General features: G+C 51.3%; 1 protein-coding gene across 1 annotated transcript in view; it reads right to left on the bottom strand.

Moving 5' to 3' along the window:
• The window catches only part of SLCO2B1 (solute carrier organic anion transporter family, member 2B1), a 61100-nt gene extending 56094 nt beyond the window's left edge, over positions 1–5006 (bottom strand). Inside the window, exon 1 of the mRNA XM_009329019.1 lies at positions 4950–5006. The gene's annotated coding sequence lies outside the window, so the exon portion shown is untranslated. The remainder of the gene's footprint in view (positions 1–4949) is intronic.
• Positions 5007–12100: the final 7094 nt, after the last annotated feature.

Here is a 12100-nt window from a genome sequence, read left to right as displayed (position 1 = left end):
CGTGTAAGACGTTTGCCAGACAGGGAGCTCACGGCTTTGCAAGTTTTACTCCCTCTCTGTAAGATTTTGGGCAGACTGCTGAATAAAAGGTTAGCCCTCTCCTTTGGACCGTGCCAGATGCTGAGCATACTCTCGTACGGGGAGACAAACAGATGTGGTGTGTACTACAGAAAAGTGATGTCTTGTGTCCTCGGTGGGGATTTTCTATTCTAGCACCACCTCCTGTGTGTTTGGCAGGGAAATACGCCCTGCTTCAAGCAGCTCAAAACCTCAGGATAGGAGTTAAAATGGTGAATTAGGTATGAAAATCCCTTTCCCCAGCGGGGACCTGCCTTTCCGTAGGCTGCAGACACAGTGCTCGAGCCTATGGAGAAACATCTGCCAATAGAAGTCTGAAGGAAGGTAATCCCAAACCAGAGCTTTTCTAATTTGGGGTTTTATACACCGTGAATACCTTCCTGATAATTTTTTTTCCTCCATACTTCACTGATGCTTGGGCAGGAGTGAAGACTGAGAAAAAGATGGGCTTTTTGCTGAGTATTTCTAAAGAGCTGTAAGACTTTGCCGGGCTGTTTGCAAGGAGCAGCTGGAGGAAATGTATGAAAGCGAGAAAAAGGCAGGAGCCAGAGGGGCTCCAGCGACTGACGGATGCAGACACGCTCCAATGAGAAAAACTAACTTTTCGAAGGGGAAGATATTGCAAAATGAAAAGCAGGAGACGCTGCAAAAGCCCTGTGCCTTGCACGCACGGCCTGAAAGCCCAAGTAGCTCCCTGGAGCACAGTCTTCCTGGAGCAATCTAGATGTTGTTTGCTATATATTATCTATAACTGCTAAAATAAAAAAAAAAAGAGGATTTTCCACCTGCACACACAGTCTGCCCAGGACCATGGATCTGATCCCCCACGCTGACGCTGAGTATCACGTGAGGAGCACTTACACACCAGCTCACTTGCTTCCTACCCATTTATTTCCACGGGACATTCAAGGGCAGCTCTTTTCTCCCTCCAGACCAATCCATAGATCAGCAATCAAAGCGTCCCCAAATTTTGGGGGGGAGACCAGTAAGATTTGCTTCACCAGGAGCTGTGAACGATGCCGGCCACCCGCACGCAAAAGGGATTGATTGGAGGGAAGATGCAGAGAAATGCTACTACAATGAACAGGGAACTGAGAGTAGAGCTTAGGAGAAGTGAAAAACTTCCTTAGCCAGCAAAAGAGAGGTGGAGAGGAGCTGGTTATAAACACCCAGGAGGAAACACTGAGGGTAGAAGAGAGCTGGTGCCATTACAGGGCGATGTTGGGACAAGGAGCAAGCGCCGGAGCAAGCCCCAGCCCAGTGCAGCCGTCGGGGGCTGGAGCTGGCACGGGAAAGGGAAGAAACACTGATATTTTGGGCAGCAGGGGGAATTAATTCATGTCACAGCTACATATCATTCTTCCATTATTTCATATTAATGGACTGCAGAAAGTCGTCTTTATTATGGAAGGATGTTGCTTCTTTTCTTTTTGCTGCCAGGTTTTTTTACACCCTTTGGAAGAAGCATCTCCTGCTCACCCTGAGAGCAGGTACGGGCTGGCACACTCAGACAGATCAAGGAAGCCCAGTGAAAAAGGAGATTATTTTCTGGAAGTCCCCAGACTTGCAGCTGGAGCCACATCTGGCTCCGGCTGAGCTGCCTGTCTGCAGCCCGGCACCCGGCCGGCAGCAAGCCCTCTCCTGCATCCCTGGGAGCAATCTTGTCCCGGGGTTTCTCCAGCCAGCCACCCACTATCGATCTCTCCCGGAGGATATTTCAGAGCCTTGCAGTGTTTGAATCATGTTTCAAGCCAGAAATTCCCCTCGTCGCTCGCTGCTCCGCAGCGTCTTACACCACTGTCTCCATCTTTGGAAAATGAAAGTTTTCAAAGCCTGGGGGCTAACAACAGGTCCCGGGTTGGGTAATGAAGCTCCCAAGCCATCCCTCAAGTCCACATTTAGCAAGATAATGGCTCGAGACACCAAGCATTTAATCCACGGGGTGGCTCAAGCCAGGGCACATGCAGCTGGTTCAGGATAAAGCTGGGATATGCTGCCGAGCTGCAGCGAGAGCAGCACGGTGCAGACCAGCACCCCCAGGGAGGCACTGGGACCAAACTGGGAGCCAGCAACCACAGAGGAAAGGGGGTTGGGATTTATTTTTGACCAGACCAGGGTCCCTGGAAACTCCTGGGCTGCTGCAGGGGAGGCAGCAGACCAAACAGCCCAGCAAGACTGAACGGCCGGGTTAGGAGTGCTCGGGTGAGCCAGGACGAAGCATTTCAGAGCCTGGAAATGCCCCCCACGCCCAGCAGCACGGCTAGCAAAGGTAAGAAAGCTGGACGTGTAGGAGGGAAAACAAAGAGAAATTAGAGCACGTTGCAAAATAACCGAATAATAAATAACAGCCAGGAGGCCTGGGAGTCAGGAGGGCTCTCGCAGCCAGCTTGATGCCAGTGGTTCCCCCAACAGCCCTTCAGAAGCTTTATGAGTGAATTGGCCAAAGCAGAGCACAGCTTTGTACATGTCTGTGCAAACAAGGGCAGGGCAAACCCTCACCCAGGCTGCGCGGCTTTTCAACAGCTGCTGACTCTTAGTGGACGGCAAAGCAGATGGGTGCCACGATGGGTGCCACAGCAGGGAGGCAATGCTCCTTTCTAACACTTTTCACCTTTCTGGCATCTTCTGCCTGACCGCAAGACACCATAGAACAGTGCCGGGCAGGGAGTGGGAAAAAAAAATGTAGTCATGAAACTTCTGCAAATAACTGATAAAAGGCCCTTTGGAGCAGATCGATATGGCTTGGACCACTAGTGAGAAATCAGATCCTGATGGGAGCTTGCATAAAGGATGCTCCATTGCCCGCTGGAGCTGTACCAGCAACCGTGGGCGAGCTGCACTGCACTGCCTCAAGCAGATGCTATATAAGGTTATCATATACAGCTGGTAGGGTGAAATATAGACATGAATTTTGATAAGCTCCTGAAGCAGCTCAGCTCTGGCCTGTTTGTATGGCTGGGTAATCTTGGTTCTGCTCATAACTAGCCCTAAATGTCTCTCTTTTTTGCCTCATTTGCCCTTGTTCTTTGATTTACTCCAACGTCCTTGACTGGCATTTTTCTTTTTGCCGTGGACCTGGAGCGCTAAGAGCAGCAGTGAAGAGCTCAGAACCTGCTCGGGTTGGACACGAAGCAGCAGGACCTGATAGCATCCCTGACAGCATGATCCCACCCGTCTCCCAGTGCGCTGCAGGGGTTCCAGCTGGAGAAAGCCCATGGCACAGCTGCAAACCCATGCACGCTGTGAAAAGGTGCCTCAGACACGTATCCGGGTGAGACAGGAGGGAGGGAGGGATGTGCCCTTCTGGCACAGCAATTGCCCCAAAACACCAGAGGTGTAAGAGATCCAGGGTGCCTCCGTACACGCACCTTGCAGAGCGCCTCGGGCATAACGTGTCTCTTAAGCGAAAAGAAACCTGCTCAGCACCTGGAGCCGTAACAGGTTTTACAGTTTCTGTAGGTGGACGTAAAGCACCCTTGAGCAACCCTGAGACTGTGTCCTGAGGTGTCCCCAGATAAACCTCTGCTCCCTCTCCCTGCAACCTGGATGTACTGCCAAGGATGGGGCAGCCTTGCCCCCGGCTAACCAGCTCCACAGGGGCTGGAAGCTGAGGGGGTGCAACAGCCCCCACCCAAGGGTGGGACATCCCCCGCCCCCCATCCCATCCCAGCCAGCCCTGTTGTCCCCATGCCCGCCAGGGAAACTACAGCTGAAACCTGACAGAAGCAGCAAGCACAGCCCAGGCGTGATCAGCTGGGCTGTGCGAAGCACAGCGCCTTCTTCCAGCGTTTAACCTCCCCTCCAAGTGCTAAAAACCAGGGTTTTCAGGGAGGAGAGGCTGGTGCCACAGCTGACTCCCGGGAGGCTATGCCCACCTCCAAGGCTTTAAGCACTGGCCGGTTTAAGGGACACACCGGCTCCGCCATTTGCGAGACCCAGGAGAAACCAAGAAGCCCGCTTCACCCGAGACGGGTCCAGCTAAAGAAAACTCAGCAGGACGCTGGCAGGAGCTGGCAGAACCAGCAGCTCAGCCCTGAACACAAGGCTTGTCCCCAGGCTAAGCCGGCACCTCTCCTGAGCGGCAAATGCACGTAACAAATAAGAGGGGTGCAACCCATAACCCTGGTCACTGGGCTGTTTGCGTCTTCACCCACAGCCTGCAGAGCTGCAGAAAGGCTTTCCCCCTGGCGTTAACCCTTTCCTGGTCCCTGCCACGAGTTTTTTCTCAGAGCCAGGAGGTCACATCAGCTTTTTCTGACCAACACGGTGATCCCGCCTTGAATCGGTTCCTCTCCCAAGCAATGCACTGCCGGAGAAGCTTGGGTCCGGCCAGGGTCCCCGTGTGGCACTGACACTGTGCCAGCCCAGGCACAGGTCAGGTCCACGCCTGCCTGGCATCCTCCCCGAGAGCACGGCAAGACCTGGGGTGAGAAGAGGCGTTGCCATAAAAGACGAAGCAAAACTGTAAGAGAAACCAACCGTGGCAGCCTCAGGGGTTGGGAAAACTCCCTGCAAAGGGAGAAATAAGTGGAGCTGCCTTATTGGAAAAAAAAGGCTCAAATAAGTAAGCGCAAGCAGAGAGGAAGCGACAAAATACATGTGCAGAAAGCCGGCACGGAACAGGCGTGCAGAACATTTGCAATTGCTCTTTTTTTTTCCCCTTTAGCTTTTAAGCTGCTGGAAAAATCCAGCTCCTGAGCCGAATGGGTTCGCGGAGTCTTGCAAAACAATACAGGGAAAAGCAGCGTGAGAAACTTCACATCTACCAAACCCTAAACCCGTCCTGCAGCCCGGAGGCAGACCCTGAGCGAGCTCAGCACCGAAGTTATCCTGAGCATCTCCTCGCAGCGGGCAGGTGCTGCCATACTCACAATTTCAGGACTCTCCCGATCCCAATCCCACTGCGTTGGGAGCAAAAGTTTTCCTCTGCCAGCGGCTGCTGGGGCCATTCACTACTTTTACTTCCCAGCCTGGAGGTGGGGATGGGTGTGTGGAGGTGGGGCTTAGGCTGCAATTTCAAAAGCCGATGTGCATTTTAACCAAAACTTTTGCAATCCCTTTCAATAGGATTTTTTTAATTTTTTTTTTTTTTTTTCCTTCTGAAGTTGCAATCCAAAAATGACAGAGCTGCCCACGCGGGCAGCTGACACAGGGCTTTGCAAACTGCTTACGCTGTCCCAGTCCAAACTGGTCTTTGCTTTCGCTCCGTCTTCTGGCTCCCATCTCCTCTCCCCTCCGCGCAAGGGTCCCATCCCTCCCAGCCCTTTTCCTTACATTCATTTTCTGTTATTCCAATTGCTTTATCTGCATTTATTTCTTTACCTTTCGAAGCTGTGGTGTTAGCCTGGGATTAATTATTTTTCAATAACTCTCCCCATTGCTTTTTTGCACTAATCAGTAAGGCATTTCCAGGTAAGAACCGGAGGGGTTAAGGAGCAGGCAGCCCCAGCTAAAGCTGTCAAAGGGAAGCCGGGATTTCTCCCTTTGGGATTCTTCTGGTGCCTTTGTGCGTTTGGGTTGCAGGCAGGGGACGGCTGCGGGTGGGCCTCGGGGATCTCCTCTCCTTGCTTGGACCGGGGTGGATGCTCTGCCTGGCTGCTGGCATGGCTCCTTCCCAGCCCCACCATCCTTTGAGCGTGTTCCTCCTCCTCACCCATGGTTGCTGGGTTTGCTCCACCTGCTCCCGGCTTGGCTGGAGATGGTGACCCATGTGTGCCTGCAGTGGCATGGATGGAGCTGGCCCTGGCCCCGACCATCTCCGTGCTGCAGAGAGATGAGGGGGATGAGCTGCTGCCCGCACTCAGATACCATGAACAGAGGCGTGGGGTGAAAGCAGACAGGGCTACCAGCTTGTTCTGGAAATGCATCGGCAAAGAAAAACTCGGTTGTCCCTTTTGCGTGAGCAGGGGTGCGGAGGTTGTCGTACAACCTGGGAGTCACCAGGACCCGCCACCGAGCATCGCCGACGAGGCAAAGCAAGACGGGGTTTAGCTCGTCACAGCTGGGGAGACACCCGCAATCTTTGGGTGGAGGCAGGGGGATGTAGTGTGAGCGTGCCGTCCCCAGCGGGAGCTGGCTGGAGGGGCTGTGTTTAACCCGTGGGCTTGGAAATACGTCCGAGCACCCAGGGGAGGACGCTCACCTTACCCACTTTGGGAGCTCGATCCACCCCGGGAGGCTCTTCTCAGTCAACTCTGCAGAAGGAGGTGATGGAAACATCACCAAACACGGCTGGAGATATTGCAGGTGCTCCAGAGAGCAGCATAAACTGCCTCTCTCAAAACAGGTCCCTGGATGTCCATCCCCTGGACCTCCAGCCCTGCTGGCCTTTTGCAGCTTCAAAAATCAGCATTCTCACAGTTTACTGGGAAACCTGGCTGTCCCCGTCCGCCCTAACGTTGCTCGTGCATTTCCCTGCTCAGAAAATCCGGGAACCTCTCTGCAACCGTCTGCAGATGGACTAGCTCAGATGCAGAGCCCGATTTATAAAAGCTTTTCGGTGGGACTGGCAAGACGGTCCCTCTCCAGCTCCCTCCCCTCTCGCCCTCCTCCTGCCGCTGTGTCATGGTGGTGGGAAGTCCAGAGGCTGCTCGGGGACCTGGTAGCTTGCAAAAAGGTCAAGGAGGGAAAGGTTTTAGCAGAGCAACCTCAGTTATGGATCCTCCGAGGCCCAGCCATGACCTCAGTCCAGGGGAGCCCAGGTCTGGTAGCACTCCAGGACTGCTGCAGCCATCGTTGCCTCCCTTGAGCTTTCAACGGGATAAAGAGGGCACAGCAAGGCTGGCCTGAGGTACGGGGTCTGGAAAATTAATGCTGAAGGTGTTTTACTGCTTTGCTTGATAACCCACAGTCTCTGGAGGTAACATTTTCAGGACCAAATGCCATGAGACTCTACGAGCTGCTGCTCTTTCAGTGGATCATGCACCCTAATCCTGCAAACACTTTTGCAAGTTCACCTTATAGTCTCCATAAAAGCCATATGTGTACATCTTTTTCCAGAAACCCAACCAAACAGGTTGTTTTGAACCTCTTCAAATACCTGGATTTCAAAAGCTCTGGAGGACGAGTCCATCCCCTCACCTGGTGCTGCCACTTGGTCAAAATGCTGCACCCTGCCCAGGCACTGCTGCCGGTCCTTCCCGCTGCCTTCCTCAAGGATGCCTGGGGGTACACGGCCTCGGCTGCCCTGAACATCGGTGTCCGGGGCTGTCTCGGCTGCAAATGGGCGCCCAAACCCAGGTGAGGTTTGCCAGGGCAAATTCACACTTGGATTTCATGATGCTGCAGCCTGGAGACGCAGACAGCTGCAAAGTCACGTCCAAGGAGAATATAAGGTAGCAGGGGAGATGGAGAGACCTTTGGTGGGTTCCCCATTCTCTTTTCATCCCAAAAGCCACAACAAGCTCCCAGATGGAAACTCCGAATGGGATATTTTCCAACTCTGGGTTGCGGTGCAGCAGCAGCCGAGAAAGGCACAGCCATATTTTCCTCCTGGCATTTCTTGTTGGGGTCTGATGGATGGGACAGACCAGCCGTGGGAAACGGGGCACGCTGGGCAGAGGGACTTGATGTTTCCGAAGGGGAGATTATCTGCTTTCCCTGCACAAGCTCATTAAATAATAATTAAACAACCGCTTTATTAGCTCTAGCAGCAGAGATACATTTTGCTAAGTAGGAGACAGCCAAATCAGTGCATTCAAAAATACTCTTCACCCAAGTGACCCTGAGCCGTCCTCCCAAACAGGGCTGCATCAGACAGATAATGCAGTGCAGAGAAAATAAACTTTATCAACTCCCGTAGGCTCTGCGATAACTCAGGAAGGCATTATTAGATCTAAAAAACATATTATTAATATTTTACAGCTGCCTGACTCCTTTCTTTCCAGAGAGGCTGTGCAGTGTGCACAGACAGCCCCCCCAGGACCCACCAAAAGTGGTTAATTTGGGGGTGGGAGGTCAGAGCTCCTTGACAGGAGGGAATAACCTGGTGGGAAGAGGAGACTCTCCAGCTGCAAAGGAGCAAGAGGCAGGCACCCAAAACGGCCCGGACGAGGGGACCCTCACCCCCCATGCCTAGAGAGCGGCAGGGAAAGGTGGACACCCCTTTCAGCAGCAATATCATGCTGCAATATTGCACAAAAGAAGAGCACCATCTATTGACTCCTCTTCCTTAGCACTTCATTTCTAGCCACTGTGAGCCGGCACGAGTTTTGCAAGTGCGCAGGCTGCTGCTCCATCCCAGGACCCGGGTTTTTGCCAGAGCACCCTCGAAAGCAGAGGAGCATGGTCTCCTTGCAGCAAAACGCCCTCGTCCCGCTGGTCCAAGCCGGCTGCTCGATGGCACAGCACCGGGTTGCATCTCCGTGGTCAGACAGGCTCCTCCCGCAGCCCCAAAGGCTGCTCACCCGTCTTTTCCCTTGTAGGACGCAAACAGCTTCCTGCAAAGCATTAGAGCTGAAGAAGAATTTGGATTTAAGCTAATGGATGCCACGGGACAGTGGGTGCACGCAGCCCGGCCGCGGCCACCACGCACTCCCCTGTGCAAGGGGTGTGCAACAGCCGCCATCCCCTTGGGCTGCGGGAAATCAATTAGCTATACATGAATTAGCAATATGAACTGGCATTGCATCATGGGGGAAAGGGATGCAGGAAAAAAGCCCATGGACTCCTCGGAAAGAAAGTGTTCCTGTTGGTGCCCTAGCCCCGTGGCTCCCAGCTCGGAGCCGTCTCCTGCCTGCTGCTGCCACTCTCTGACCAAGAGCTTTCCTGCAGTTCTTTCAGCTTTTAGGTCACTGCAAGCCTTTGACCTTCAAATATTTGGACACACAGACCCTGAGTGCATCCCGTGTAAATGAAAAGGATAATTCCTACTGAAAACCGAGCATTAAGGAAGTCCCAGAGACTAAAACCTGAATGGGCTACATGAAGTGCTTTAATAAAAAGAAATTATACCTATCTCATTACAGTCAGTTCAATGCTGTTAAATCCTCCAGAGGATGTGGTGGAAGGACTATTTCTTGGAACAATTAAAACCAGTTTGCAGCAAATGATAGCAGCACTTATCTTGTGCAAAGAGATTATAAAATTTCATGTGTCTGAGATTGTGAGTGTCCACAGACGAATAAACTGGGGCTTCCAGCCTGGAAGAGGCCACGTTAGCAAGCCCGTATCTGCCCGGGCTCTGCTGGTTACCCCAACTCTGCTCTAGGTCCAAGAGCTAAGCTGGGTTTGCAAAGGAGCAGCTCAGCGTCCTGCATTGGAAATGGGACTCATCTCTACTTGTGGGGCTGAGGCTGATCCTTTTCTGCATGTGGGGTTAGGAAAAAACAGCTGGATTAGGGCCGGGATTTGACATCTGAGCTCTGCTGACGTCTTACAGAGAGCCGGCCAAAATCCGGGACGCAAATGTTTTGAATTCTGTAGAAATTGTTTGCAGAGCTGGGATCTAAACTGGGCGGCCAGAGTCCACCGGTGGCAATTAGCCACCTTGCTTCTATATATTTTGGGGCTGCTTCCTGAATCCCCGCCTCACCTTTTAATGCATGTAGGAGTTGCACTGAGAGCTGTCAGCAACCGTAAGCACAGATGTCGATGCAGGCTGAGTTCAGAAGAGGAAAGCCAAAGACAAAAACAGAGGCTGAACTCATGGTTCCCTTTCCTGTCCCTCAACCACGGGACTTTCCTTCCTGTCCTGAAGAAAGAGGAATCTCCTGGGCTGTGCAAATGCAGTGAGAAGTATCCTCGTTATTCTGCTGATGAACTTCATCCTGAAATTCTTCTACAGCAGCAGAGGAGGGAAATTTCGAGGCATATATTCAACTGAAATTTCAATTCTTATGAATGGGCAGTGCTACAGAGACACACAGGAGAGCAAATTGCGACAGAGCCGGGTTTCGACATTTGCAGCAACAGCTGGGAAGGGGCAGAGAGAAATCCTGCCCTGGGTAAGGAGGAGGAAAGCAAAAGAAAGGGGAAAAAGTACAGCTTTCCCCCATTCTGTTCTTGCGAAACTGCCAGCCTACTCCCTTGGGTGTGACTATTTTGGGACAGCATCACCCCCGACATGTGAGATGCCTGTAGCCTTGGAAAATCTTTCAAAATATGAGAATGTTTTTATGAATAACACAGAAAGAATAATGTTTCCTGAAGGATGTGCTTTGACTTGAAAACTTTCCAGTGGGGGATTAACTCTGCACTCGGAGGCTGCCTGAGCTCCGAGCATTTATGTTGCTGCATAATTGCACAAGATGCGTTTCTCGGAGAGTTTTAAGTCTATTATAATGCACTTCACTCCTCGGGGACGCGCTGTCAGCGAGACTGCGATTTATGGACAGAGGCCATCATGCTGTTTGTAATTCAGTTTGAAAAAAAAACCAGCTTGCAAGTCATGATGCTTCGCAGCCCGGTCCAGATTTCCACCCCTCACTACATCTGAGCGCTAGGTGTTAATTAGGAGACCTAATGGCATTATATAAAGGCAAGTGGCTAAAACATGAGTCTGCACATAGCAAGAATGCACTGAAACACCTGGTTTTCTATTTTCTTTCTTTTTTTTTTTTATGAAGCACGTCATACGACTCGGAGCTTGTTGGAAAACAAGGTCTTCCCTTGGTCGGGTCTGTCAGCTGGGTGAGCGCTTACACCCACCGTCCTTTCAGCATGGCTTTAAAATGCTGAAGGTACTTTGCAACGCCTTCGTTGATCACACAGCCTTTCTGCTGAGGCGGCGGATGGATACTAATTAATGGCATTCATGATGGCAGCAGATTTATTGAAGCTTAATGTATGGGAAACAGCCCCCGGACCACGTCCACTGTGGGCACCTTGATCCACATCTAATGGGGAGATGCAAGGTCCTGCCATCTCCTGCCATTCCCTAAAGCCTTTCTGTCCATGCAGGCTTACAATTAGTCTTAATTGCTTCTAATGACCTGAGTGCTGATAGCAATGCCATGAGGAGGGGCAGAGTTTCTCCTAAGAAGGATCTTACTGAAAAGTAATTAGTCACTGAGCCAGACTGCGCAGCGCGTTCAAGGCGGGCACCACCGGATGCTTAATAATTGAACGAGTTCCTGCTTCTTGGAAGCATTTGTAATTTGCAGTTGTTACTGAAGTGAAACTTTACAGGAATTTATACACAGAAATCCTTAGAAGAACTGTGCCTTTATCAGCCCTCAAAGTTATCTAAATTATAATACATTGTGTCTTTACTAGAGTAGGCTAAATAAATTGCTATGTAAGTAAATGTTATTACAGCCCTGATAGAGCACTGCATTCTTCCCATTTTCACCAGCATCCTTTTTCTTTTTTTGAAGATATTTACTATCACCTATCCATTGAAATACAATCCCACCAAGCCCAGACCCAGTCAAACCTGAAGGGATGAGAAAGAATTGTAGTTGGTTTCTAGAATGGAAAAGCCCTTGGGAAGGAAAGCCAGGCCGTATGACCCAGCGAGGAGAGACGGACTGTTTGGGCTAAAGTAATTTAAAAAATCATTTTGACATTACGGAAGTCCATCTGGGAGAATTTCAGTTAAAAACGTGCGGGACTGAGAGGTACCGTCCTTCAAGAAACGCAGCCCAAGAAATCAATGACATATGAAAACCCTCGGGGGAAGAAAAGGGCTTGGGGATTTTGCTCTCCGTGATGCCACCAGCTGGATATCGCCGAAACTGGAGAGCGATGCTCCAAGGATGCAGGGGACAGGGAAGGGCAGATCATCTCCAGCAGACTCCAAACCGGGTTTCTCCAAAAAAAAGCTAATACTGCAGGTTCAAGATGGGTTTTTTTTTTACCATGTCCTCACCAGGACAACCCAGTAATAACAAAAATCGTCCTGAAACTGCTCTGCCCTAGCACAGACCTTGTTGGGGAGAAGGAGGCCGGTGGAATCATAGAATCATAGAATCATAGAATCATTAAAGGTTGGAAGAGACCTCTAAGATCATCGAGTCCAACCGTCGACCCAACACCCCCAGGCCCACTAAACCATGTCCCTAAGCGCCTCATCTACCCGTCT

The sequence above is a fragment of the Pygoscelis adeliae genome, unplaced genomic scaffold (genome assembly GCF_000699105.1).
Source record: "Pygoscelis adeliae isolate BGI_AS28 unplaced genomic scaffold, ASM69910v1 Scaffold297, whole genome shotgun sequence".
NCBI lineage: Eukaryota > Metazoa > Chordata > Aves > Sphenisciformes > Spheniscidae > Pygoscelis > Pygoscelis adeliae.
The sequence above is the reverse complement of the archived record's forward strand: the minus strand, read 5'-3'. Positions and strand labels throughout refer to the sequence as shown.